Source organism: Nomascus leucogenys, chromosome 19 (assembly GCF_006542625.1).
Source record: "Nomascus leucogenys isolate Asia chromosome 19, Asia_NLE_v1, whole genome shotgun sequence".
Classification (NCBI taxonomy): Eukaryota; Metazoa; Chordata; class Mammalia; order Primates; family Hylobatidae; genus Nomascus; species Nomascus leucogenys.
This window is the reverse complement of record NC_044399.1, coordinates 42,530,771-42,556,842: the sequence shown is the minus strand read 5'-3', so window position 1 is coordinate 42,556,842 and position 26,072 is coordinate 42,530,771. Positions and strand designations below refer to the sequence as shown.

At 40.5% G+C, this 26,072-nt stretch overlaps 1 protein-coding gene across 4 annotated transcripts in view; it reads left to right on the top strand.

Annotated features, from left to right (window-relative positions):
* The first annotated feature begins 192 nt into the window (after nt 1–192).
* Nucleotides 193–26,072, top strand: part of PPM1B (protein phosphatase, Mg2+/Mn2+ dependent 1B) — a 68,548-nt gene continuing 42,668 nt past the window's right edge. For 3 of the 4 annotated variants that reach the window (XM_003262796.4, XM_003262794.4, XM_030799598.1), the window contains exon 1: nt 578–1,032. The gene's annotated coding sequence lies outside the window, so the exon portion shown is untranslated. Of the gene's footprint in view, nt 224–577; nt 1,033–26,072 lie in introns of those variants that run through there. The other variant, XM_030799596.1, reaches the window with a different exon arrangement.

Here is a 26,072-nt window from a genome sequence, read left to right as displayed (position 1 = left end):
TACAGACTCTCTGGGTTTGACCATTTTCTAGGACCAACCAATCGCTTTCCAGATACTTCCCCTCCTTTTGCGCGTTCATTTGAAAAAAGCCGGCGTGACGGACTTGGAAATTGGCTCAGTGACTGACCCGCAAAGAAAGCCAGTGACTGGGGGTTCGGACCACGATTTGGACCAATAAGAAAAGACAATCGCTGGGACCGGGGCTTTGCTAGGAGGAGCGCAGGTGGGCGTTATTTGATTGACGGAGGTCTCTACTTATGGCTGGTAGCGGGGTGGTCCCTGACGTTCGGGAGGTAGGACCTAGCGGAGGCGGGGCCGAATAAAGTAAATGGTAATAAAGGGTTGGGTCTCACTTAGTGGGCGGTGTTTGATGGACAGCTGACCTTGCCAATTGAAAGTAGCCACTGATGCCCAATGGGAAATTAGAAACTCAGAGGCGGGGCCGGGTGGGCGGGGTAAACCAAGTACGGAGGTGCCGAGGGAGCAGCACTGGGAGGGGAGAGGTGATTGACAAGACTCCCAGCAAACCGGGGGCGTGAGAGGGCGCGCGGCATCCCAGTGGGTGGCAGCTGGAGGCGGGGCTCCCTGAGGGGCGGGGAAGGACTAGGGTGCGGGGAGGGGGTTGCAGAAGGAGCCGAGCGGCTTCTGCTCAATGGCGGAAAAGCCGCCGGTGCTCTGACCGCTCGTTCCCCTAGCAGTTGCGGGGGAGTTTCCTGCCGGCGCGGCTGGAGTCTCTGATTTTCAGGGTTCGGTGGTTGGAAGATGCTCCAGAGAGACGAGGCTGCGGCGGAGGAGGTGGCGGCGGCCGAATCGACAACGGCGCTAGGGTGGAGAGAAGGCGGCAGCGGCGGCGGCGGCGGCGTGAGGGGCCGGGCGGTGTAAACAGCCCCGGAGGCGGCGGAGGCGGTGGTCAAGACCCTGAGGGGGAAGCGGCGGCTGAGTCAGGGTCGCGCCTCCGTTGGAAAGTTGGACTGAGTACCGCGGCGGGCGCGAGCGAGGCGCCCTAGACATCTTCTCCCTCCCTTGCCTCAGGTAAGGCCGCCCGGCGCCCCGCCGGAGGGGAAGCGGCTGACCGGCCGCGCCGTCGAGGCCCCGGGCCCTAGGCCGGTTTTCGCGGGGCTACCGAGCCGCGGCCGGGGCCTCTGTCCTTCCGAATCCTCGCTGCTTTCCCTGCTGCCGCGGAGCCTAGGCAGGGGAACGCTGGGCCTGGCTCTCGGGTAGGCCCCTTCCCCGGCCGCCGCCTCCGCTCGGCTGAGGGCTGGGAGAGGCGCAGGGAGAGAATGGGAGTTTGCTCGAACGCCTGGAAGCCGACTGATTCCCTCTTCCCTCCGCTTCAGTCTGCAAGCATCTCTTTCACACGAAAGCAGTGGGGCTACCCCAAGCCTTGGCGCTTCTCTTCCTGGTGCATGCCCTGTTTGAAAACACTATCTTTTCCCATTCGTTTCCTCATCAGCTTCTGCCCTACTCTGCGCTCCACTTCACTTCCTTGTTAAATCGTCTTTCTGTGCTGTCTATGCGTTCTACCCTCGCCTTCCCTCCTTAGTGGCTTTAAATTGTGTGTTTCTCTTTTCATCGTACCCCGGTATCTCTTGCCTGTCTTCCCTAGCACCATCCGTTTCGGATGTCATTCCTAACAGTGAAGTTCTTAATTGAAACTGCCACTTATTGTCAGTACCCCAAATCTACCGGAGCCCCATTAAGAGTATAGACTGACTAGCCATATGTCGTAGATCAGTTTTTTATAGTTTAAGCCTAACAGCCTTAAAAAAAATTGTATTATTAAACGTAAAGTGTGAAAATAACACGGAAAATAATTTTTTAAATGAAGGAGTCAGTGAGTGTTGGAAATAGTTATTTCTTCATTTTTTAAAATTGCATGACCTCTCATGTCAGATTTAGCAGATCTAGGATGTTTGCCCATCTTATTCGGCAAAAAAAAGTGCTTCTTAGGCATTTGATAGCAGCCCAAATTCATCAATATTCAATTTCTTCTAAGAACAACTTGAAAACTTTTTTTTAAAAAGAGACGTTAATAACTAGGAAGCTGTTTTGATAGTCACAGTTAAAGAGCTTTTAAAATAGGCTCCACATGTTTAATGTATCAAAATAAAGTTGGCAAGCATGTTGTAAAAGGATTATTTAGGAATTTGAGTAGTCTTAGTGTTATGTAGCTATTTTAGGAAAAACATTCTTTTTCTGTTAACAAACGTTTACAACTACGGTGATGTGAGAATTACTGAGGCTTATTGTGGGATTAACACAGGAACTGTCTTTATTTGAGCTACTGCATGGATGAAGAAGTGGTAAATTGTTCAGAGTAGACAGTGTAAGTCACAGTATGTTCTAGGAGATGGAGAAACATGCCATGGACACTGAATGTTAATAGATGTTATTTCATTTACTTTCTCTGTTGTGCAATAGCAAAGTTCCTATTGTTGGCCTACTTTTAAATGGAGCATTTCTAAGTAAATAGTGAGACAAGTTATTCTAATTATTATGATAGTGTTTTCCAAGTGTACAGGCCTTTTAAAAATATAGTTGAAGTAATGGTAATTTTTTAAGGAAATGTTTTTGTAGTTCTGCCAAATGGACAGTTCTAATCGAAATTTTAAGATTAAGTATTTAGAACAGAATATTTTAGTCAACACATTTTCAGGGATAATCTTTATTTTGTGCTTCTTCTCTCAATGCCTTCTTTGTCTTTTTTTTTTCTTAATGGTTGTGTTTTCGCCTCTTCATTTGTTTTTGCTCTCATAAAGTCATAACAGTTTCTGCAGTGGTTCTTTTTGTTGCTGTATATTAGCACGCAGTAGTATTTTTATTTGAGCTTTCATACTTTTAAGATTTCCCCAGTTTCTAGTACATTATCCTCTGGATTTGTTGAAGTGATTGTTCTCTTTGAAGTGACCAGCAGAGCTTTCAACACCGTTTTCTTACACTGGGTATCTGATTTCTGTGAAGACTCTAGGAATAGGTGAAAGGCCTTTCAGTTTAGTCATGTCAGTAAATACTGTTTTATGTTAGTAATTCACCTAATTACTAAATTCCTTAAGATTACATCATCTGAGGGAATAGTGTAGTGTCCAAGTAACTGTGCTTCTAAGAACAGCTGATTCACAGGTTGACAGGGTCAGAAAAAGTGGCTCTTGTTGAAAGTTATCTTTTCTGTAACAAAGATTTTTTATGGAATCTTTTGAATTAAAATATGATGATGCTGATTATGTCTTGGCAGTCTTGGAAGTGTAGAATTGGCCACAGTATCACTTAGTGATTGTGGTGATTTATTAAAAAGAGGCTATATAGGCCAGGTGCGGTGGCTCATGCCTGTAATCCCAGCACTTTGGGAGGCTGAGGCGGGTGGATCACTTGAGGTCAGGAGTTCATGACCAGCCTGGCCAACATGGTGAAACACCATCTCTACTGAAAATACAAAAATTAGCCGGGCGTGGTGGCGCGTGCTTGTAATCCCAGCTACTCAGGAGGCTGAGGCAGGAGAATCACTTGAACTCAGGTGGTGGAGGTTGCAGTGAGCCGAGATTGTGCCACTGCACTCTAGCCTGGGTGACAGAGTAAGACTGTCTCAAAAAAAAAAAAAAAAAGCTGTATTTCATGAATATTTTTATATGTAACTATTTTAAAGTATTTTGTGACATTACCTAGCATAGAAAGTAGTTAAGTAGTATAATTCTCTCACTTTTAAAAATGCAACATACAGTATTTTATATTTTCTGTGAAACGTGCCTTTCACAATTCACTGATTTTAATAAAAATTAGCAAACAAATAACTGATGGCATCAGAATAATAAAAGTTTGTTTAATCCAAAATTATAATAGCAAAATTTATTCAAGTAATAGCATAAAATGTGAAATCATGATTAATGGTAAGATAATTTTTGGGAGTATGATATTCCTGGATTTTCAGTTATTCTTCACATTGTACCTGATTTCTTTTTGTTTTTCCCTTGCTGAATTAATTTCAGAATTGGAATGAAATGGAATACTGCTATTATATTAGCAGCTTTAAAGTTTTATTGTAAAATGTATCTTATATTAGCAGCATTGATGGTTAAGTGTACTGACATTTCACTATCCTATACTCAAACATTGATGGTAAAATAGAGCTTTGGGAAATATTTAATTTTTGTAGTTTGTAGTTGGCTGTCATAAAATTTGCAGAATGACAGATCTTATCAGCTTCTAGTGGCTGATCTAACAAGAACAGGTGAAGAAAAAGGTACATGAGCTTCATAATCTGTATTTTTTCTTTGTTTTTGTTGGTGCTTACTTAGATCAATACATTGAGTTAAAAAATAGGTTTTCATCTTTTGGTCTAATTTAAGTATGCTAAAGCCGTTTTAGAATCTTTGCAAGTAAAATGTTTCTAGGCCGGGCACAGTGGCTCACTCCTGTCCCAACATTTTGAGAGGCTGAGGCAGATGGATTGTTTGAGACCAGCCTGGGCAACATAGCAAGACCCTGTCTCTACAAAAAATAAAATTAGCTGGGCGTGGTGGTGTGCACCTGTAGTTAGCTGCTTGGGAGGCTGAGGTGGGAGGATCGCTTGAGCCAGGGAGGTCAAAGCTGCAGCGAGCTGTGATTGCACCAGTTTACTCCAGCCTGGATGACAGAGTGAAACCACGCCTCTATTTTTAAAAAAATTCTGATGTGATTTAATCTTTGTGTCCATTTGATTTAAGATGATTGACACTTTTTAACATTTCCATCCATATTCCTTTTCTTAAAGACTATCTAGAAGACTAACAAGTGTGGCCAGGCGCGGTGGCTCACGCCCATAATCCCAGCACTTTGGGAAGCCAAGGCGGGCAGATCACTTGAGAACAGCCTGGCCTGGCCAACGTGGTAAAACCCAGTCCATACTAAAAATACAGAAATTAGCCAGGTGTACTGGCCGGCCACAAAAAAGACTAACAGACCAGATACTTGAATCAGCGTTATGATGAAAAGAACCCTTTACTAAATTCTTGATGATGTTACAAAATTTTCCAAAAGCGTAATCTATATAGTGTATTTATTTCTCAGAGTATTTAAAGATTTTGAGATTTAGTTTTTAGTAACATATAAGATCCTAGGAAACATAAATACTGTACGATAACTTACATACTTTTTTTTCTTTTTAGTTTTCTTCATTTCTTTTTTGCCCCTCGAGATCTCACACTTCGTAGTTTTCCTTCAAATTACAGGGTGCTTTATTTCTCCCCTTCGGTTTAACTTTAATAACAACCATAAACACTTTACTTCTGAATTAATGGTAAACCATGACACAGAAGAGTGCTTAAATACATTTTTTTCTTTTTGTTTTACTGTAACTAATCACATCTACAATATCTTGTTATTGCTTGGCATAACATATACCTTTTATAATGATACTCTTCATGGCCAGGCACAGTGGCTTATGCCTGTAATCCCAGTACTTTGGGAGCCCGAGGTTGGTGAATCACTTGAGGTCAGGAGTTCGAGACTAGCCTCGCCAACATGATGAAACCCGGTCTTTACCAAAAACTACAAAAATTAGCCAGGTGTGGTGGCACATGCCTGTAGTCCCAGCTACCCCGGAGGCTGTGGTGGAGAATTGCTTGTACCCCGAGAGGTGGAGGTTGTAGTAAGCCAAGATCACGCCACTGCACTCCAGCCTGGGCGACAGAGTGAGACCCTGTCTCAAAACAAAAATAATAATAATATGCTTTGTAATAACTTGTTTAACCACAAGAACATTGTAGCTTAATCAATCGTAGTATTTTAATTTGTTAGTTCATATATTATACATTTGACATGGTTTATAACATTTAAAACACACTTTACTAATTTAAAACTTGATTTATCACACAGTTTAATATTAACTTGCTACATATAAAATGGATTCAAAGTTTTCTCTTGGAGAATGTTTAAGTATCATCAATATTCTATTTTTTAGCTTTAAATTGATTCATTTCTTGAAAATTAAAAATCTTAAAGTTCAGAAACATAACACTTCTTGGAAAATTGTTTTGCATCTTCGTGAACAAAAGAAGATCCAGTTAAATCCGATCTCATACTTAGAGGAGACAGACAAACTTTGGAAGCCATCTATTGACTATTAAGGAACTTGTCTTTCTCTTAGAGATGGTACCGATTACTGGTAGTGATGTAGGGAGGATAAGACCTGTCTCTAGGATTGCTGTGATTATTGTCTACGTAGAATGTCTTTCACTTCAGAATCAGTTGTGAATGAAAAGTACATTTGTGTGCTAGAAATTGGAAAAAACCTTGTCTTTTATAGAAAACTTTTAAAATGAGGTTATGTTATCAGGTAGATTCAAACGTATAATATTCAAGAAAATAAAACGAATAAGTGTTGTTTGCCTGAGAAGCAGTTTTGATAAATAATAGGTAGAGTAATTTGTAAGAGTTTGAAGGCTCGCGAAGCACTTTTAAGCTTGAGAGTAATGTCAACTGATTTTTAAATCTAATCGCATTTTATTTTCTTGATGTGTAGGTATCAAGAGCACTCCTCGCATTGAAAAGGTATAGTTACTAGATGTTCTTATGAGTAGGAGAATCTAGGAGTGTCAGTATGGGTGTTTAACCTATTTGGGCAGTGTTTTTCTTTTTCCTTGTTCTGACTAAAGCATTTATCTCTGAGGTGGGGAAATGGTATTATCTGTTGAACACAGGTGGCGCTTCTTAGTCCCTTAAAAAGAGGACATGACTGGGCCTGGTGGCTCACACCTGTAATCCTAGCACTTTGGGAGGCCGAGGTGGGCGGATTGCCTGAGCTCAGGAGTTCGAGACCAGCCTGGCAACACGATGAAACCGCGTCTCTACTAAAATACAAAAAATTAGCCAGGTGTGGCGGCATGTGCCTGTAATCCTCGCTGAAAGAGGCTGGGCAAGGATCAGACTACACCGGTCGCAGTCAAGAGATCTTTACTGGAGGTATAGAGCAGAGAAGGAAGAGAAGAGAGAAGAGAAGAGAGAGAGCTGCTGGTGTGCTGGGTTTTATATCCCTTGGGCCTACGTGGGGCGGGCCCAAGGGAAGGCGGGAGATGCTTCTTTCTGATTGGCCCTCCTTGGCGGGTTCAGACAGTGCCTGGTCAAGGAGGGGAGAAGAACCTGGAACCGGCGCCATTAAGGTACTCCTGTTACCTAACACTTGTTACTCAGGAGGCTGAGACAGGAGAATCACTTGAACCCAGGAGGCGGAGGTTGCAGTGAGCCGAAATCGCGCCACTGCATTCCAGCCTGGGCAACAGTGAGATTCCGTCTCAAAAAAAAAAAAAAGCGGGGGGGACATAATTAATTCAAAGCACTCCAGATGTTAAGACTATATAGGAGATTTCATTTAGGTTTGGGAGGCTTTCTGCTTTTATTTACTCTGAGCTACCAACCCACTGAGAAGTAAAGAATTCAGAATAGTCTAATAGTTTTAGTCTGTAACCCTCCAGCCAATTCTTATGTTCATTGAGTGCCTTCCGCGTGCAAAGGCCCCCATTTCATGCTAGTATCTGAACAAAACAGACAAAATCCCAAATCCTTGTCGTTGACAATCTTGCATTCTGCTAACCAACAACTCCCAGTTTACATTACAGCTGAACTCCCTATGTGGCTGGCTTAAAAACTTGAGTGGAAAATTTGGGGTGTGTGTGTTTTGTACACTAAACTTAAAAGCTGTGATTAGAGCTTTACTATTTTTAACAAAAGGAAAGGAAGAGGTTTTCTGTAATTGGATAAAAACTAGACTGAAAAGAGGAAAGGGGAAATATTGTTGTGCCTTAGAGAAAGACATCAGTTTAAGATTTTTTTTTTTTGAAATGGAGTCTCACTCTGTCGCCCAGGCTGGAGTGCAGTGGCATGATCTCGGCTCACTGCAACCTCCGCCTCCCAGGTTCAAGCAATTCTGCCTCAACCTCCCGAGTAGCTGGGATCACAGGCATGCACCACCACACCTGGCTAATTTTTGTATTTTTAGTAGAGATGGGGTTTCACTATGTTGGTCAGGCTGGTCTCGAACTCCTGACCTTGTGATCCACCTGCCTCGTCCTCCCCAAGTGCTGGGATTACAGGCGTGAGCCACCATGCCCTGCCTGGTTTAAGATTAAAAGATGACCCAAAGAGAGAAAAAGAGATCCCTGCATTAGACAGACATGAGGGAAATTTAGGGGCTTCAGGTGTTTCCATTTACTATACAACCTTGGATAGATGAGTTCCTGGAAAGGAGGATGGGAGTAAAGGTGGAACAATAGGAGGAGGGTGAACAGGATTTTTTAAGTCTGATTTAAATAATTGGGATATACCTATAAAATATATGTTGTCATTTATGTTTAAAAAGCTTTCTGTTCTTACGTGAGTATAGCTGAAGGATTAGTGGTTGACCAATAGTGCCTGGTACTGATTTGTAATGGATACTTTTGTGCTCTTAGCAAAGATGGCTAATGGAGCCAACTTGTCTCTTGGTTTATTGTGCACAACTTGGTCTGTATATTTATCACTCCTTCTCCTTCCATAGCTTTGTTGTATTACTTAACGTCGTGCCTTTGTTTTTTCTGCATATGAGATTGGCATATTGCACTTACATGTGTGAAGCAGGTGCTTAATTTTTGCTTTCTGTTCTTTCTATTGCTTTCCTATTGAACCAGTTTGGTAAAGAGGCCTCTTCTTCAGTTTATACAAACATTGCAAACTTAAGCATAAAAGATCTTTCATCTTTTTGTTCTTATTTTAATGCTTGGTGGTCTTGCACTTTCATTTATGAGTCAGTTTCATTTGATCTTCATTACTAAAGTGAATCAAGATTGATTTTTTTAATTTTAAAGCAAGTCAACCAACTTGCATTTATTTCAGTGCCTCAATATAAAAATGAATGTTCTATTTATGACTTAAGGTTCCTCATTTATTATGCCCAAATACACCTTCAGATTACTAGTATATTTGTGTGTGGGGGTGTATGTGTATTTTTATTATGTATTTATTTTTTGAGATGAAGTCTTGCTCTGTTGCCCAGGCTGGGGTGCAGTGGTGCAATCTCGGCTCACTGTAGCCTCCACCTCCCAGTTCAAGCGATTCTCCTGCCTCAGCTTCCCAAGTAGCTGGGATTACAGGCCTGCGGCACCACGCCCAGCTAATTTTGTATTTTTCGTAGAGATGGGGTTTCACCATGTTGGCCAAGCTGGTCTCAAATGCCTGACCTCAGGTATCTGCCCACCTCAGCCTTCCAAAGTGCTGGGATTACAGGCATGAGCCACTGTGCCCGGCCTAGTTTCATTTTTAATGTATTTTTGTAACTCTGTTACTTTATCAAAATGCTGATATGCAAGAGAACTTGAATTTTTGGAACATATTAAATTTAGTACTGTAATTCAGACCAGATTCATTAAGTTGTTCAATATTTGGCCATTTATCTTAGATTTAAAAATAACCAAAAACAACCTTACTTGAATTTTAAAAAATTATCTCTTGTAACCGGTTTTGTTTATATAATCTAACATTTTATTAAATCTTTGGTGGTTGCTAATCCTAAGCTTAAGGAAATTGAGTTTGTTTCTATTCAGCTGTTCTGGAGTGTTTTGAGTTGCAATGTGAAAGTGAAATAACTTTTTTTTTTTTTTTTGAGACGGAATTTTGCTCTTGTTGCCCGGGCTGGAGTGCAATGGCGCAATCTTGGCGCACCACAACCTCCACCTCCCGGGTTCAAGCAATTCTCTTACCTCAGCCTCCCGAGTAGCTGGGATTATAGGCATGTGCCAGCATGCCCATCTAATTTTCTATATTTTTAGTAGAGACAGGGTTTCTGCATATTGATCAGGCTGATCTCTAACTCCCGACCTTAGGTGATCCGCCCTCCTCAGCCTCCCAAAGTGCTGGAATTACAGGCGTGAGCCTCCGTGCCTGGCCATGAAATAATTTTTAGCTTAATATGTAAAATATATGTAGTCGTTTTCAGTTATGCCCCTCCCACCCTCCTTTTTAATAAACTCTAACTGTAGTTTGTAAGGGCAGGTTTGGAAAGATTAGTGATGATATTGACTTGCGTTATTGTTCTTACTCTACATCTTGAATCTTCTTCCCAGTGACATAGGTTTATATTTAAGTTTAGGTTACTCTTCAGTGTGCTTTTGCTTTGGGTTGCTTTTTCTGCCTATGTCTTTGCTTACTTGATTTTTAAGTACAGGGTGGCCACCAAGTTTGTACACACAGGTGGATATACAGTAATTGTTTATTGATGTTGTATTACAGAATATGAAAATAATATCTATGTTGGCCAGGGGCAATGGCTCACCCCTGTAATCCCAGCACTTTGAGAGGCCGAGGTGGGCAGATCACGGAGTCAGGAGTTCGAGACCATCCTGGCCAACATGGTGAAACCCCGTTTCTACTAAAAATACAAAAATTAGCTGGGCATGGTGGTTTGCGCCTGTAGTCCCAGCTACTCGGGAGGCTGAGGCAGGAGAATTGCTTGAACCCAGGAGGCGGAGGTTGTAGTGAGCCAAGATTGCACCACTGCACTCCAGCCTGGCAATAGAGCGAGACTCCGTCTCAAAAAAAAAAAAAAAAAATCCATATTTTCAGACCTTATGACCACCCTACAGAGGGCAGTTCATGTAGCTGTGTCTTTTTGTCTTTGTTCAGGTTTATATTGCCAAATTATGGAGTCAAGTATAAGGCATATTTGAATATAAAGGAGTAGTGATAATTATAGAGAACCGTCTGGAATCACATTGAACCTATGTTTTTAAGAGGACTGAAAGCAATCTCAAGGTAAAAATGAGTTTGATATTTAGTTGGTTGTCAGATACTTTGGCTAAAAAAAGTTCGGGAGATGCTAGACAGCAGTAGTTTCAGTTGTGTATTTGAAAGATGGTTAGAGAGGTTGTCCATATGGTAATGATATTGGTATTATTGTTTCTCAAATGTGGATGAGGTATCTTCTCAACAGATTTAGAGAAATATTTCTGAATTGTTGCTACTCTGTGCTTGCAGGTAATGCCGTAGGATGCTTAGCACTGTTTATAAGTATATAAAGTATAAGAAGCCTTTATACTTAGAGTGGGTTATATTTCTGGAAAAAGGAGGATAGTGATTGGGAACATTGACTCCAAAGTCATATTCTTGGATTTGAATCCCTGCTCCACCACATAGACAGGTTACCTACCCCAGGGTAGGTTACTTAATGTTTCTAAACTTCAGTTTTCTCATTTGTAAAGTGAGAGTGTTCATAAGATTGTTGGGTTGGGATAATCTATGTAAAGCTTTTAGCATAGAGACTGGCACATTATAATGGGTAACCTTTATTCACTGCTTTCTATTGCTGTTACTACTATTAATACTACTACTATTATACTACTAAATGATATATGGTAAGTTGAAAGAGTACTGAAATTTGGGAACAGAAGACCCTGTTTGTGGTTCCCACTCAACCTTTTAATGGTTCTGTGGCATGTGTATTTATTCTTTCTAGGATTTAGTAGCCTTAACCTTCAATCTTAACATTTTTATCAGCGTTAAGGGAGAGGCCTGGACCATGTGATATCTTGATGTTCTTTTGACTCTAAAATCAAGAGTCCTGTTCTAAGATTCTCATTTTCTACCAGAGCATGAGCCACATAAGGGCGATAACTGTTAGTTTTGTATGCTGATTTATCCATGTATCTATATTGTGTTCTACAAATATTAGCTGAATAAATAAGTAAATAAGCTAAACAGCATCTTCTAGGGAGAGGAAAGGAGTAGTGCAGAGGTCCCCAACCTTTTTGGCACCAGGGACCTGTTTGATGGAAGACAATTTTTTCCACGGGTGGTGTGGGGGTTTCAGGATGATTCAAGCACGTTATATTTATTGTGCACTTTATTTCTATTATTATTACATTGTAATATTAAATGAAATAATTACACAATTTACCATAATATAGAATCAGTGGGAGCCCTGACCTTGTTTTCCTGCAACTAGATGGTCCCATCTGAGGGTAATAGGAGACAATGACTGATCATCAGGCATTAGATTCTTACAAGGAGTGCACAACCTAGACCCCTTGCATGCGCAGTTCACAGTAAGGTTTGCACTCCTGTAAGAATCTAATGCTGCTGCTGATGTGACAGGAGGTGGAGCTCAGGCAATAATGCCAGCCATGGGGAGCAGCAGTAGCTTCACTTGCTTGCCTACTGCTCACCTCCTGCTGTGCAGCCTGGTTCCTGAAGTCCATGGAGGGTACTGGTCTATGGCCTGGGGATTGGGGATTCCTGGATTTGTGGGTAGGAAGAGGGAAAAGGATGGTTGTTGAAAGTATGAACAAGCGGAGGTTGTGGTGAGCCGAGATCGTGCCACTGCACTCCAGCCTGGGTGACAGAGTGACACTCTGTCTCAAAATAAAATAAAATAAATAAATAAACACAAATTTCCTTCTATTCATTTTTGTTTAATCAATAAATATTGTCTGTGGGCATTAGTTGCTTTGGAGAACAATGATAATTCAAAGTATCTTGTGATTTTTGCCTTGTCCTCACTTTTAGAAATCACATGCTTAAAAAGAAAAACATGAGGGTCATGAACTTTTGGAGAATTTATTTTGGGTAGATTTTGATATTTAACCTTGAGGACTCTGGGGGAGACTTAGGACTACTTTAATATTGGGGGGAGAGTAACAAATTTAATAAATTATAAATCATTTCATACTGGATTTTTTTGCTTTTTAATATGGAAAATTTTAATGCTGCAAAACATTATAGTAGTACACTGAGTGCCTGTATACCAGTCACCTAAATTCAACAGTATTTTGTATTTTTGCCTGTCTTAGTTCGGGCTGCTGTAAAAGAATACCTCGGGTGGCCTATAAAAAACAGAAATGTATTTCTTACAGTTCTGAAAGCTGGCAAGTTCTAAGATGAAGGTGCTGGCAGATCTGGTGTCCGATGAGGGCTTTCTGCTTTGCACATGGCCGTCTTGTGTGCTTACATGGTAGACAGAGCTAGAGAGCTCTTTGGAGTCCTTTTTATAAGGGCACTAATAGTATTCATGAAGGCTCCAACCTGATGACCGAATTACCTTCCACCTCATATCACATTGGGGGTTAGGATTTTAACATATAAATTGTGGGGGAGGAGTGGACACAGATTCAATCCATAACATTGCCATATGAGCCATTTAGAAATTACAGAGATGTCATGTCACTTTACTCCTAAATACCTAAGTATGAATCTCCAAAAAATGATTTTCCTCTATACCTGCAAAATTATCTTACCTGACAAAATTAATTCCCCAATTCATCTGATCCACAATCCGTATTCAGACTTCCCCAGTTGGGTAAAAATAAGTCTTATGTGGCTTTCTCCCTGCAAACCAAGGTCTTTGAAAATTGTGCATTACATCGCATTTGTTATTGTGCCTCCATTCTCTTACAAATTTTTTTTTTTTTTTTTTTTTTTTTTTTTTTTTTTTTGAGATGAGTTTCACTCTTGTTGCCCAGGCTGGAGTGCAATGGCGCAATCTTGGCTCACCACAACCTCCGTCTCCTGGGTTCAAGTGATTCTCAGGACTCAGCCTCCCAAGTAGCTGAGATTACAGGCATGCGCCACCATGCCTGGCTAATTTTGTATTTTTAGTGGAGACGGGGTTTCTCCATGTTGGTCAGGGTGGTCTTGAACTCATGACCTCAGGTGATCCACCTGCCTCGGTCTCCCAACGTGCTGGGATTATAGCTGTGAGCCACCGCGCCTGGCCTTGTTCTCTTACAAATTTAAACACTCAAATGATTTTCTCTTTTTGAGGGTACCAATTATCTTGTAAAATGTCCTATATTCAGAATTCGTCTGATTATTTCTTTGAGATTTTGTTTAAAACTTAATTTGTCTTCTTAAACTATTAAGTTAGAGCTAATGACTGTTAAATTTAGGTTAACCATTTTGGCCAGGATAGGTTATAGGTGATGCTGCATTATGTTATATTTCATCAGAAGCACAAACTGCGTGGCTTTTTTTGTTTTGTTTTTTTGTTTGTTTTTGAGACAGAGTCTCATTCTGTCACCCAGGCTGGAGTGCAGTGGCGCAGTCTCAGCTCACTGCAACCTCTGCCGCCCATGTTCAATCTATTGTCCTGCCTCAGCCTCCCGAGTAGCTGGGATTACAGGCGCCTGCCAGCGCACCTGGATAATTTTTGTAGTTTTTTAGTAGAGATGGGGTTTCACCATCTTGGCCAGGCTGGTCTTGAACTCCTGACGTTGTGATTCACTTGCCTCTGCCTGCCAAAGTGTGGGGATTACAGGCATGAGCCACCATGCCTGGCCAGTGCCTGACTTTAACATTAGTAGTGGTGCTAAGTTTGATCACTGGGTTAAGGGTGGTGGTAACTGCTAGATGTCTCTATGGAGAAGGAACATTTTCTCATTTCTAATTATCAGATGCTCATGGCATATATCGTTACTATGCAAATCCATTTCCCCTTCAGACTTTCACTTAATAGATTTACTGATACCTTTTTTAAAGGTGGATCTAGACAGGTGTCATCAAACTATAACCTGTCAGCCAAATTTGGCCTGCTGCTTCTTTTTGTAAAGTTTTATTGGAAGATAGCCGTGCTCATTTGTCTATGGCAGCTTTCCCATTACTAAAGCAGAGTTGAGTACTTGAGAGAGGAACCATATGGCCTTGCAAACCCAAAAATATTTACCCTTTTGACCTTAAAAGAGAAAGTTTGTTGACCCCTGTATGTTTTGTTCCCTTTTTCTCGTTGTAGTGGTATACAATTGGTATTTATATATTTGGTGTTTATATTTTTGGTGTTTACTGCATCTCCTGTACCCTGGTGTTATTCAAGGGATAACTGCTTTTAACATTGTTAAAATTGTGCAGTTACTGCTTTATTATGTCCCCCAAATCATAAAGTATACCCAGTTAGTGCTACACATGGTATGTAAAATCTTCTCTTAAAAGTTTGGAAATATTTCAGACATAGAGTTATAAATATTGAACAAGAAGTACCCACCACCCAGCTTAGTTTAGGTAGTTGAAGCTCTTCTGTAATCTTCCTGAATTCCATCTCCTTTCTCTGCCACTATCCTAAATTTCATGCCTGCCTTACAGATATGATCTTCATACATGTATCTGTTTCTTTTTCTTTTTCTTTTTTTTGTTTTGAGACAGAGTTTCCTCTTGTTGCCCAGGCTGGAGTGCAGTGGCATGATCTTGGCTCAGTGCAGCCTCTGCCTTCAGGTTTTAAGCAATTCTTCTGCCCCAGCCTCCCGAGTAGCTGGGATTACAGGCACTTGCCACCATGCCCAGCTAATTTTTGTATTTTTAGTAGAGACGGGGTCCCACCTTGTTGGCCAGGCTGGTCTTGAACTCCTGACCTCATGATCCGCCTGCCTTGGCCTCCCAAAGTGCTGGGATTACAGGCATGAGCCACTGTGCCTGGCCTACATGTATCTATTTTTAAATAGCATATAGTACTGTTTTAAGAGGCATATGTACATGGTCATATACAGAATTTTTTTTTTTTACAATTTGTTCTTGTCACTTAATATTTTTGCAGTTCTTTTTTTGTTCTAGTCCCTTTTTTCCATAGTATTGCATATATATTGCATAGTATTCCATTGTATGATTAGAACAGTTCTTTTTTTTTTTTTTTTTTTTTTTTAATAAGACAGTCTGGCTCTGTTGCTCAGGCTAGAGTGCAGTGGCTCAATCTTGGCTCACTGCAGCCTTGCCCTCCCAGGCTCAAGTGATCGTCCCACCTCAGCCTCCCAAATACCTGGAACTACAGGCGTGCACCAACACATCTGGCTAATTTTTGTGTTTTTTGTAGAGATGAGATTTCACCATGTTGCCCAGGCTGGCCTCTAATTCCTGAGCTCAAGTGATCCACCTCCTTTGGCCTCCTAAAGTGTTGTGATTACAGGCATGAGCCACCACATGCAGCTAGAACACATTTTGTCTAGTCTTTTTTGGAAGGACATTTGGATTATTTTTGTAATTTTAATCAATGGTCTAAAACTATTTACATGCCATATATATATGCAAGGATTTCTTTAGGGAGTAAAATGGCTGAACTGTAGACCATCCTTATCTTATAGCCCTAACTAGGTATTTCCAAAATTCTCTCCAGTGTTACTATACCAATTTATACTCCTACCAGTGGTGTATTTTATATATATATATGTTTTTTTTTTCTTTTTTTTGAGACAGAGTTTCGCTCTTGTTGCCCAGGCTGGAGTGCAATGATGCAATCTTGGCTCATTGCAACCTCCACTTCCTGGGTTCAAGCGATACTCCTCTCTCAGCCTCCTGAAGTAGCTGGGATTACAGGCACCTGCCACAACACGCAGCTAATTTTTTTGTATTTTTAGTAGAGATGGGGTTTCACCGTGTTGGCCAGGGTGGTCTTGAACTCCTGACCTCAGGTGATCCTCCTGCCATGGCCTCCCAAAGTGCTGGATTACAGGCGTGAGCCACCGTGCCCAGCCAAAAGTTTCTGTTGTTTTAATTCAGTGCTGTCCTATATAAATATAATGTATTTTAAATTTTTCTAGTAGCCACATTAGTAAAAGAGAAATAGGCAAAGTTAATTTTAGTAATGTATTTTATTTAATCCAGTATTTCCAAAACGATTCAATATATAAACAATGAAGTTAGATATTTTGCATTCTTTTAAAAAATATTAAATGATGTGATTGAGCTGTGTCCCCACCTAAGTCTCATCTTGAATTCCCAGGTGTTCTGAGAGGGACCCCATGGGAGGTAATTGAATCATGGGGACAGGTCTTTCCTGTGCTGTTCTCATGATAATGAGTAAGTCTCATGAGATCTGATGGTTTTATAATGGGGAGCTTCCCTACACAAGCTCTCTCTTTGCCTGCTGCCATCTATGTAAGATGTGACCTGCTCCTCCTTGCCTTCAGCAGTGATCGCGAGGCCTCCCTGGCCACGTGGAACTGAAAGTCCGTTAAACCTCTCTTTCTTTTGTAAATTGCCCAGTGTTGGGTATGTCTTTATGAGCAGTGTGAAAAAGTACTAATAAATTAAATATTTAAAATCCATTGTGTATTTTACACTTACAGCAAATCTCTATTTGCATTAGCCTCATTTAAAATTCTTACTAGCCCTGAGTGGTTAGTGGCTACTGTACCAAACAGCAAAGCTCTGTATTCTTGTCTGTGTTTGATACTGAGAGTCTCTCTCTCTCTCTTTTTTTTAATCTAAGGAGAGAGAAATGGTGTTTTATTTTGACTTTAATTTTGCATCTTCCTATTAGTTTTCCTAATGACAAAATAAAATCTTACAGGCATAAATATGGAATTACTTTGCCGTTAGAATGCAGGTGTTTATTTTGTTAATTGTGTTTCAGAGTTTTTAGATATTAGATAGATATTAGATTTAGGTGTTAGTGTGTCTATAAAATGATGGTGCTAATTAAAGACTTTAACCTGGCAGGGCATGGTGGCTCACGCCTATAATCCCAGCACTTTGGGAGGCCGAGGCGGGTGGATCACCTGAGGTCAGAAGTTCAAGACCAGCCTGGTCAACATGGTGAAACTCCGTCTCTACTAAATGTACAAAAATTAGCTGGGTGTGGTGGCGGGTGCCTGTAATCCCAGCTACTCAGGAGGCTGAGGCAGGAGAATCGCTTGAACCTGGGAGGCAGAGGTTGCAGTGAGCCGAGATCATACCATTGAGCCCCAATTTAATATTTCTGGGAATGTTGAAATAACTGACTAGGACATTCTTTCTTGAAGAAGGATCTTTTTTAATTACTTTTTTTTTTGAGATGGTGTCTCACTCTGTTGCCCATGCTAGAGTGCAGGAGTGTGATCGTATCTTACTGCAGCCTTAAACTTCTGGGCTCAAGCTATCCTTCTGCCTCAGCTTTCCGAGGAGCTAGGACTACAGGCGTGGGGCTCCATGCCTGGCTAAGAAGTGTCTTTTAAGTTAACACATATTTTATTTAGTACCTGCTAGATGCCAAGGTCACGAATTAGGGTAGGAAAGGAGCTAAGAAGAGCAAAAATGTTAAAAGGAATCCAAATGATTTTATAGGAGTGGTAAGATGGTGGTAGGAAGAGTTGGGATGACATCAAGGAGGAGGAAGTGTTTTGTTTTGTTTTGGAGACAGGGACTTGCTCTTTTGCCCAGGCTGGAGTGCAGATCACAGCTCACTGCAGCCTCGATCTCCTAGGCTCAAGCAGTCATCCCACCCCAGCCTCCCAAGCAGCCGGGACCACAGATGTGTGTCACCATACCTGGCTAATTTTTAAATTGTTTGTGTAGACAGAGTCTCACTATGTTGCCCAAGCTGGTTGGTCTCCGACTCCTGTGCTCAAGTGATCTTCCTATTTTGGCCTCCAAAAGTGCTGGGATTACAGGCATGAGCCACCATACCCAGCCTAGGAAATATTATTTCACAGGCATCTTGAAGGATTTGTCTAGCTAAATAAAATAAAGTAGAAAAAACTGACTGTGAGGTGAGAATGACCATGATGAACTTGAGCTGTGTAGAGCCTAGGCATGACAAATTAGAGAAGGTTCTTGATAAGGGTGTAAAAAAACCACTGCATCTTTTAGGGACATTTGAGGTGTGTTTTAGGGAAATCAAGCTCATGATAATCTGTAGGTGGATTAGAGGAAGATGAGATTGAAGTCAGGGAGATCCACTAGGAAGAAATTAGATAATCAATGCATTATATGATGATGCTAAAATTCGGATGGTAGGATAAGAGAGACACAAGATTGATGGAACATTGTGATTTAGTGGTGGTTGAATATATATCAAAAGATTTATGGCTTCTGTCCTGGATTAATACTAGAGGAATGCTCTTACTAATACAAATAGGTAGGTAGGCATATGAAGGTGGCTTGGGTGCAGAGATGAAGTTTTTGATTATGTTATATTTGAAGAGAGATGTGTACAGCCAAGCTTTATGTTTAAAATCTAGACTAAAATTCATCTGAGACGTCAGTGTAGACATAGCCTAAGCCATGAGATTGCATCAGAGGGCAGATACTGTGTTTTGGGTTGAAGGTTATTATCTTGGGACCCCACTTCCCTCTTTCAGAGGGTGCAGAAAAAAGAATAAAGGCAAGTGATTTGAGAGTGTTTTGAAAGTCAACACAAATGTTAAGAGTTTCCAGAATCGAGGAGTTACCAATAGTTTGAAATGCCACAAAGTACCTTATTTTGAGAAGCCTCTTCTTAGGACTGATAGTTGGCTAATTCTACCATACAGGACATCAGTGTTTGAGCTGTTTGGTCAGGAATATTGGTGTTTTGGGTCCTGAAATGGCTGTATGTTATATCGTGAGAAACATTCTCTATGGACGATACTCCAGACATATGGGAAATACTAGTAATTTCTTTTTTTTTTTAATTTTTTTTTTTTTTTTTGAGACGGAGTCTCACTCTGTCGCCCAGGCTGGAGTGCAGTGGCGCAATCTCGGCTCACTGCAAGCTCCGTCTCCTGGGTTCACGCCATTCTCCTGCCTCAGCCTCCTGAGTAGCTGGGACTACAGGTGCCCGCCACCGCGCCCGGCTAATTTTTTGTGTTTTTAGTAGAGGTGGGGTTTCACTGTGGTCTCGATCTCCTGACCTCGTGATCCGCCCGCCTCGGCCTCCCGAAGTGCTGGGATTACAGGCTTGAGCCACTGCGCCTGGCTTTTAATTTGTATTTTTATTTTTTTGAGACAGTTTTGCTTTTGTTGCCCAGGCTGGAGGGCAATGGCATGATCTCGGCTCATCGCCACCTCCACCTCCCAGGTTTAAGTGATTCTCCTGCCTCAGCCTCCTGAGTAGCTGGGATTACAGGCATGCATCACCACACCCGGCTAATTTTTTGTATTTTTAGTACAGATGGGGTTTCTCCATGTTGGTCAGGCTGGTCTCAAACTCCCCACCTCAGGTGATCCACCCGCCTCGGCCTCCCAAAGTGCTGGGATTACAGGAGTGAACCACCATGCCTGGCCAATACTAGTAATTTGTTATAATTACTTTGTTCTTGATTACCTTAATATTTAAGTTTTCTAATTGTGATTTTCTTTTCTTTTTTTACTTTTCTCTTTAGTTTGTTTTGAAATAATAGGTTACAGGTTTCCTCTGTTTAGTAGGCACTTTTTTCCTAGTATGTTTTCTTTGACTCTAGGGGCTTTATTTTTCATATTTTTTTTTCTTTCTTATGATTACTTTGTATAGAATTGGACCGTGATGTTTTCCTGAACTTTTAGGAAGATAGGGTGTGTGTGGATTTTTTTGTAATTTAGATTTTCTTCTTAGCAGTTTTTCTTCAGTGTAGAGCTTCGTCTAACAAGGGAGCGTTTATTTCAGAGTTTATAGGATCTCGATTGCTCCAGCACTATCAGATCTTATTGTATATTGGTCCTTTGCATGACGTCAGCAGTTGGGTCTTGCAGAATTCTCTTTCAGTTTTAGCTGTTACTAGATTATCCTGTCACACTTTTCAGTGAGTAGCTATTGGCGATGTTGGAGTTTCTCTCATCTCAGGATCTTCAGAGACCTGGTTTCCTTTTGCTTCCTTTTGCACAAATGCTAAAGATCCTCTTGGATCTTCTAACAGTTTGTAGCTTATGGGGGAATAATATCTTTGTTGTTGGATTTCTTTGTCTGGGGGAGGATATTAAAAACCTCTGCTGTGACCACCACTACCATCTTAAGACTGTCCATGTGCATGTTCTTAACTACTGTGTTGTATTACTTGCCAAGTGATATTCGATGAAATCAGGCCATTTAGATGAGGAATATCCACATTTTGCCTTGAACATTCTTCCCGTGTGGTTTTGGAAACAAGTATCTGCACAGAGTAGGGATAAGTAAGACAGAATAATAGGTATTTAACTGGTTGGAGAGTCGGTCTCCAGAATCAAGTACAGCTGGATACTGGGATAAGGTTTACATAAGTTGTTAGGTAGGCCTGAATGACCTAAAACCAGAGGAAGCCAAAAGGCCTGCCTCCTCATCACCACCCAGTAAAGCCCAAAGCTTCAGCTTCTTTATTACTTAAGTACATTGAAGGGCATACTAGTGAGCCCCAGGAGGAAGGGAGAGAATTAGCCAGAGAGCTTTTTGACCCAATTGTGAGCCTGAGGATGAGATTTGGCTTTGGAATTGGACTGCATGGTTTAGTATCTTAGTTTTTTTTTTTCTTTTTTTCTTTTTTTTGAGACAGAGTCTCACTCTGTTGCCCAGGCTGGAGTGCAGTGGCGCGATCTCGGCTCACTGCAAGCTCCGCCTTCCGGGTTCACACCATTCTCCTGCCTCAGCCTCCCGAGTAGCTGGGACTACAGGCATCCGCCACTGTGCCCGGGTAATTTTTTGTATCTTTATTAGAGATGGGGTTTCACCGTGTTAGCCAGTATGGTCTCGATCTCCTGACCTCGTGATCCCCCTGCCTCGGCCTCCCAAAGTGCTGGGATTACAGGCGCGAGCCACTGTGCCCGGCCTAGTATCTTAGTTTTACCACTTGATAGTTATGTGTCTTTGGCAAGTTCTTAACCTCATTGTATGTTTCCTTATTTGTAATGTAGTGATTATAATAGTACCTTCCTCATAGGATTATTGTGAGGATTAAATGAGTTCATGCCTGTAAATACGTTGAAACAATTCTTAGCACATAGAAAATGTCTGCTGCTCTAATAGGTATCCAGTGGTGGTTCTTTTTGATAGGACATTGACCTGTTAGCAGCATTTGACACAGTTCATCACTTCCTCCTCTGTAAGCACATTTTTCTTTGTTGTCAGGGGTACCACACTGTTGGTTTTCCTCCCACAACTCTGGTTGCTGATTCTCAGTAACTTTTACTGCATTTTTTTTTCATTTCTTGACCTTTAAATGATGGAGTGCTCAAGAACTTAGTTCTTTAGTGTCTTCTCTTTTTAAATTATATTTACTCTGTTCTCAAGGAGTTTAAGTGGAGATTTAATTATCATATAAATGCCCCCAGATTTATGTCTTCATTCTTGATCCCACTCCTGAATGCTTTATTTCTAGATCCACCTTCCTGCAGTATCTCCACTGGACATGTAATAGGCATCTCTAACTGAACATGTTCAAAACTGACTACTTGATAGATTATGCCTCCCTTCTTCTCCCCTAAGTTGCTGTTGGCACAGAGTAAATCAGGGATTCTTAAGCTGGAGCCCACAGACCCACATAGGGATCTATCAATAAAATTCAGGAGGATCGTGTTTTTATTTTCACTAATCTCTAACTGAATTTTAACATTTTCTTCAATTATCAATGTAGTATAGCAATACTTTTTTATTTGTCTTCTTTAGAAGTGAGATATTTCTATATCATTTTATAGTTGTTGCAGGTATCTTAAAATATTAAACTCACCACTACTTCAGAATTATGACACTTATTAGATATTACTGTGTTAGTGAAGAAGACATGTATTACTATGCCAAGTTTTAAAAAATATTTTGATAACGACTTTAATATTATTGAGTTTTATAGTAATCCTAATTATTGTATACATTTTATGCTTACCTGGCTTCTAACCTGTTTTGCCTGTTTTTACATTTCATTTAAATGGAATCATACATTGTATACTCTTTGATTTCTAGTTTCTTTCAGCATTGTTAATGAGATTCGTCTAGGTTTCTGCCTATAGTTGTGTCTTGTAGAATTTGAAAAAGCATGACAAGTGACGTTAAATTAATTCCTCTTGTATGATACCTTGCCCTATGTTGAGAACTGCTACTTTAAAGTCAATTAAGTGGTAATTTTCTGTTTTTGATATAGCCTGAATATATACTTTTCATAGGTCTGCATGTAGTTTGATTTTTGGAGCACACTGTACGTATTCAGTGTGATCGATTTTTTTTCTTAGATTAAATTTGCGACTAAAGCAAAATACCACTGTCAACAAAGCTATTTCCATTTTATGAACTATATTTTTCTTATTGAAAGGCTTAGAGAGGGATAAGTTATACTTTTGTTCTGAGTTTGAAATTTCTAGCTGAGCTTTTGATTTAGGACAAGAAAATCTAAATTATTCTTGTATCTGGGGTCTCTCACTTATGATTTCAGAGAATCTGATTTACTGAATAAATTTGTTTTTGTAATCTTGCTCTAATGTAGAGCTATAGTTTCCAGCTTTTGGAGAATTATTAAAAGTGACTAGCCTGTTTTTATCAGTAATATCTCCTTGCCATTGGACCTGGGTGTGGTCAATGCCAATGTTATTCAGCAATTATAATGAAAACTGTAAAATATCTCTTAAACAATTATTCAAGCCCTTTTGAACGTCAGTTATGATTTTGAAAATCTTAAGCGAATGCCACTGATACTACAGTTCATCAGAATTGATTTGGAAGAGGGGAGGACTTAAATAATTTAATTCTGAAGATACTAAGAATTGGAAGAAAGAATGTGAGCTACATGTTCTGTTTCTGTGAGTTTACTGATGGGGTGGAGTTGTTTTTCTTTCGCTTCTCATTCAAGCAATTTAGGATTTGATGCAGGTTTTGTGAATCAGTATGTTCTGTAAGGTCCTGGAATGGTGTTAGTAGTATGTGACTTTTCAAGCATCTCTTCGAACATAAGCTGATTATTAGATTTTATTACTATCATTTATTTTAGCAATGTTTTATAATAATGAAAGCCATTAATCTATACATTGTCTAGGAACAGGCTGGAAGTGAAGAGTACTTGGCTATATCATAGAAATATTTCTTGGTAACACTTTGGAGTATATGTGGCATCAGTTAAATTTTGAAGATAGAAGCACATTATTTTAAGTATTTCATGTGTACAAGCCTTTTTTCTTTTGAGACAGGGTCTTGCTCTGTCATCCAGACTGGAACGCAGTCATATCATCTCAGCTCACTGCATCCTCCACCTCCTGGGCTCAAGCAATCCTCCCACCTCAGCCTCCCAGGTAGCTGGGGCTACAGGCGCACACCACCATGCTCAGTTAATTTTTGAAGTTTTTTTTTATAGAGACAGGGTCTCACTATGTTGCCCAGGCTGATCTCAAACTCCTGGACTCAGGCAGTCCACCCGCCTCAGCCTCCCAAAGTGCTGGGATTACAGGCATGAGCCATTGTGCCTGGCCTGATTTTTAACTAAAAGGTTTATACAACTAATGATTTTTCATATAGACATTATCATTTGATTTTCTGTTATGAAATGTCAAAGGAATTTTCTGTGGTCTAGTTTTGTTGATGAGAAGTCTCATGCTATTTGGATTCTTCTTTTTGTGTAGATGACTTTCTAGCTCTACTCTTACCCCCAAAAGCTTAAATCAAATTTAATTGTAGTACAAAAAGCACATAACATAACATTACCATCTTAACCATTTTTAAGTGTACAGTTCATATCAGGCCATGGTTGCTGCAAAAACGAAAAATAAGCATACAGTTCAGTAGTGTTAAGTATATTCACGTTGTTGTGCAACAAATCTCCAGAACTTTTTCATCTTGCAAAACTGAAACTCTATGCCCATTAAACAACAGCTTCCCCTTTCCCCTTCTACCTCCAGTCCATGGTAACTATCACTCTCCTTTCTGTTTCTATGAATTTGACTGTTTTCGATACCCCATGTAAGTGGAATCATGTAGTATTTGTCTTTTTGTGACTGACGTGTTGTCCATGTTGTAGCATGTGACAGGATTTCCTTCACTTTTTTTTAAGGCTGAATAATAATTCATTCTATGTATATACTACATTTTGTTTATCCATTCATTTGTCATTGGACATTTGGGTTGCTTCCACCTCTTGGCTGTTATGCATAATATGGGTACTACGATCATGGGTGTACAAATAGAAATGTCTCTTTGAGTTCCCACTCAATTTTTTTTGGATACATACACAGAAGTGGCATTGCTGGATCATATGGTTGTTTTATTTATAATTTTTTGAAGAAGCGCCATACTGCTTCCAAAAGCTTTTAAGTTTCTTTTAATTCTTGGCCATCTGAAAGTCCATAATGATCTGTCTAAACATGGGATCTCTCCCTACTCTGCTTCTCCGCCAAGCAGTAGGCTTTGAGTCTGAGTATTGTATCTTCCCTTAGCTCTGAAAAATTATTTTTGTTTTATTGTTTCTTTGATAATTTCACTTCTTCTGTATTTCTGGAATGTTCGGTCCAGCATTGCATTTCCTGGATTGAACCTCTGTGATGTTCACCTTTAAATTTTTTTTTTTTTTTTTTGAAACGGAGTCCACTCTGTCGCCCAGGCTGGAGGGCAGTGGTGCGGTCTTGGCTCACTGCAAGCTCCGCCTCCCAGGTTCACGCCATTCTCCTGCCTCATCCTCCCGACTAGCTGGGACTACAGGTGCCCGCCACCATGCCTGGCTAATTTTTTGTATTTTTATTAGAGACGGGGTTTCACCGTGTTAGCCAGGATGGTCTCAATCTCCTGCCCTCGCCATCTGCCCACCTCGGCCTCCCAAAGTGCTAGGATTACAGGCATGAGCCACCCCGCCCAGCCTTCACCTTTAAATTTTTAAATTTGATACACAGTCCAGGAGATTGCTTTGGCTTAGTTTAACTTTCAAAAACCATCAAGAATTTTTGGGTTTTGTTTGTTTTTAAGAAGGGGGATGGATTGAGGCAGTCATGTTTAAATCTGAAAAGCTGTTTTTTTGTACTGTGTTCCATTTGTTAACATCCTGTTATTCTATGGAAGCCAGATGAAGTATCTTTTTGAATCTGAGGATTCTGATTTCTGATTTAAAAGAAAAAATCTTCTTTCATTTAGTTTTTTCCTGCACTTCTCCCAGTGTTTATCATGGCTATAGTGCTGCTGCGTTTTTCTTTCTTTTTCTCTTTCTTTCTTTCTTTCTTTCTTTCTTTCTTTCTTTCTTTCTCTTTTTCTTTCTTTCTTTCCTTCCTTCCTTCCCTCCCTCCCTCCCTCCCTCCCTCCCTCCCTCCTTCCTTCCTTCCTTTCCTTTCCTTCCTTCCTTCCTTTCTTTCTTTCTTTCTTTTTTCTTCTTTCTTTCTTCTTTCTTTCTTTCTTTCTTTCTTTCTTTCTTTCTTTCTTTCTTTCTTTCTTTCTTTCTTTCTTTTCTTCTTGACAGGGTCTTGCTTTGTTGCTCAGGCTGGAGTACAACAGTACGATCATGGCTCACTGCAGCCTC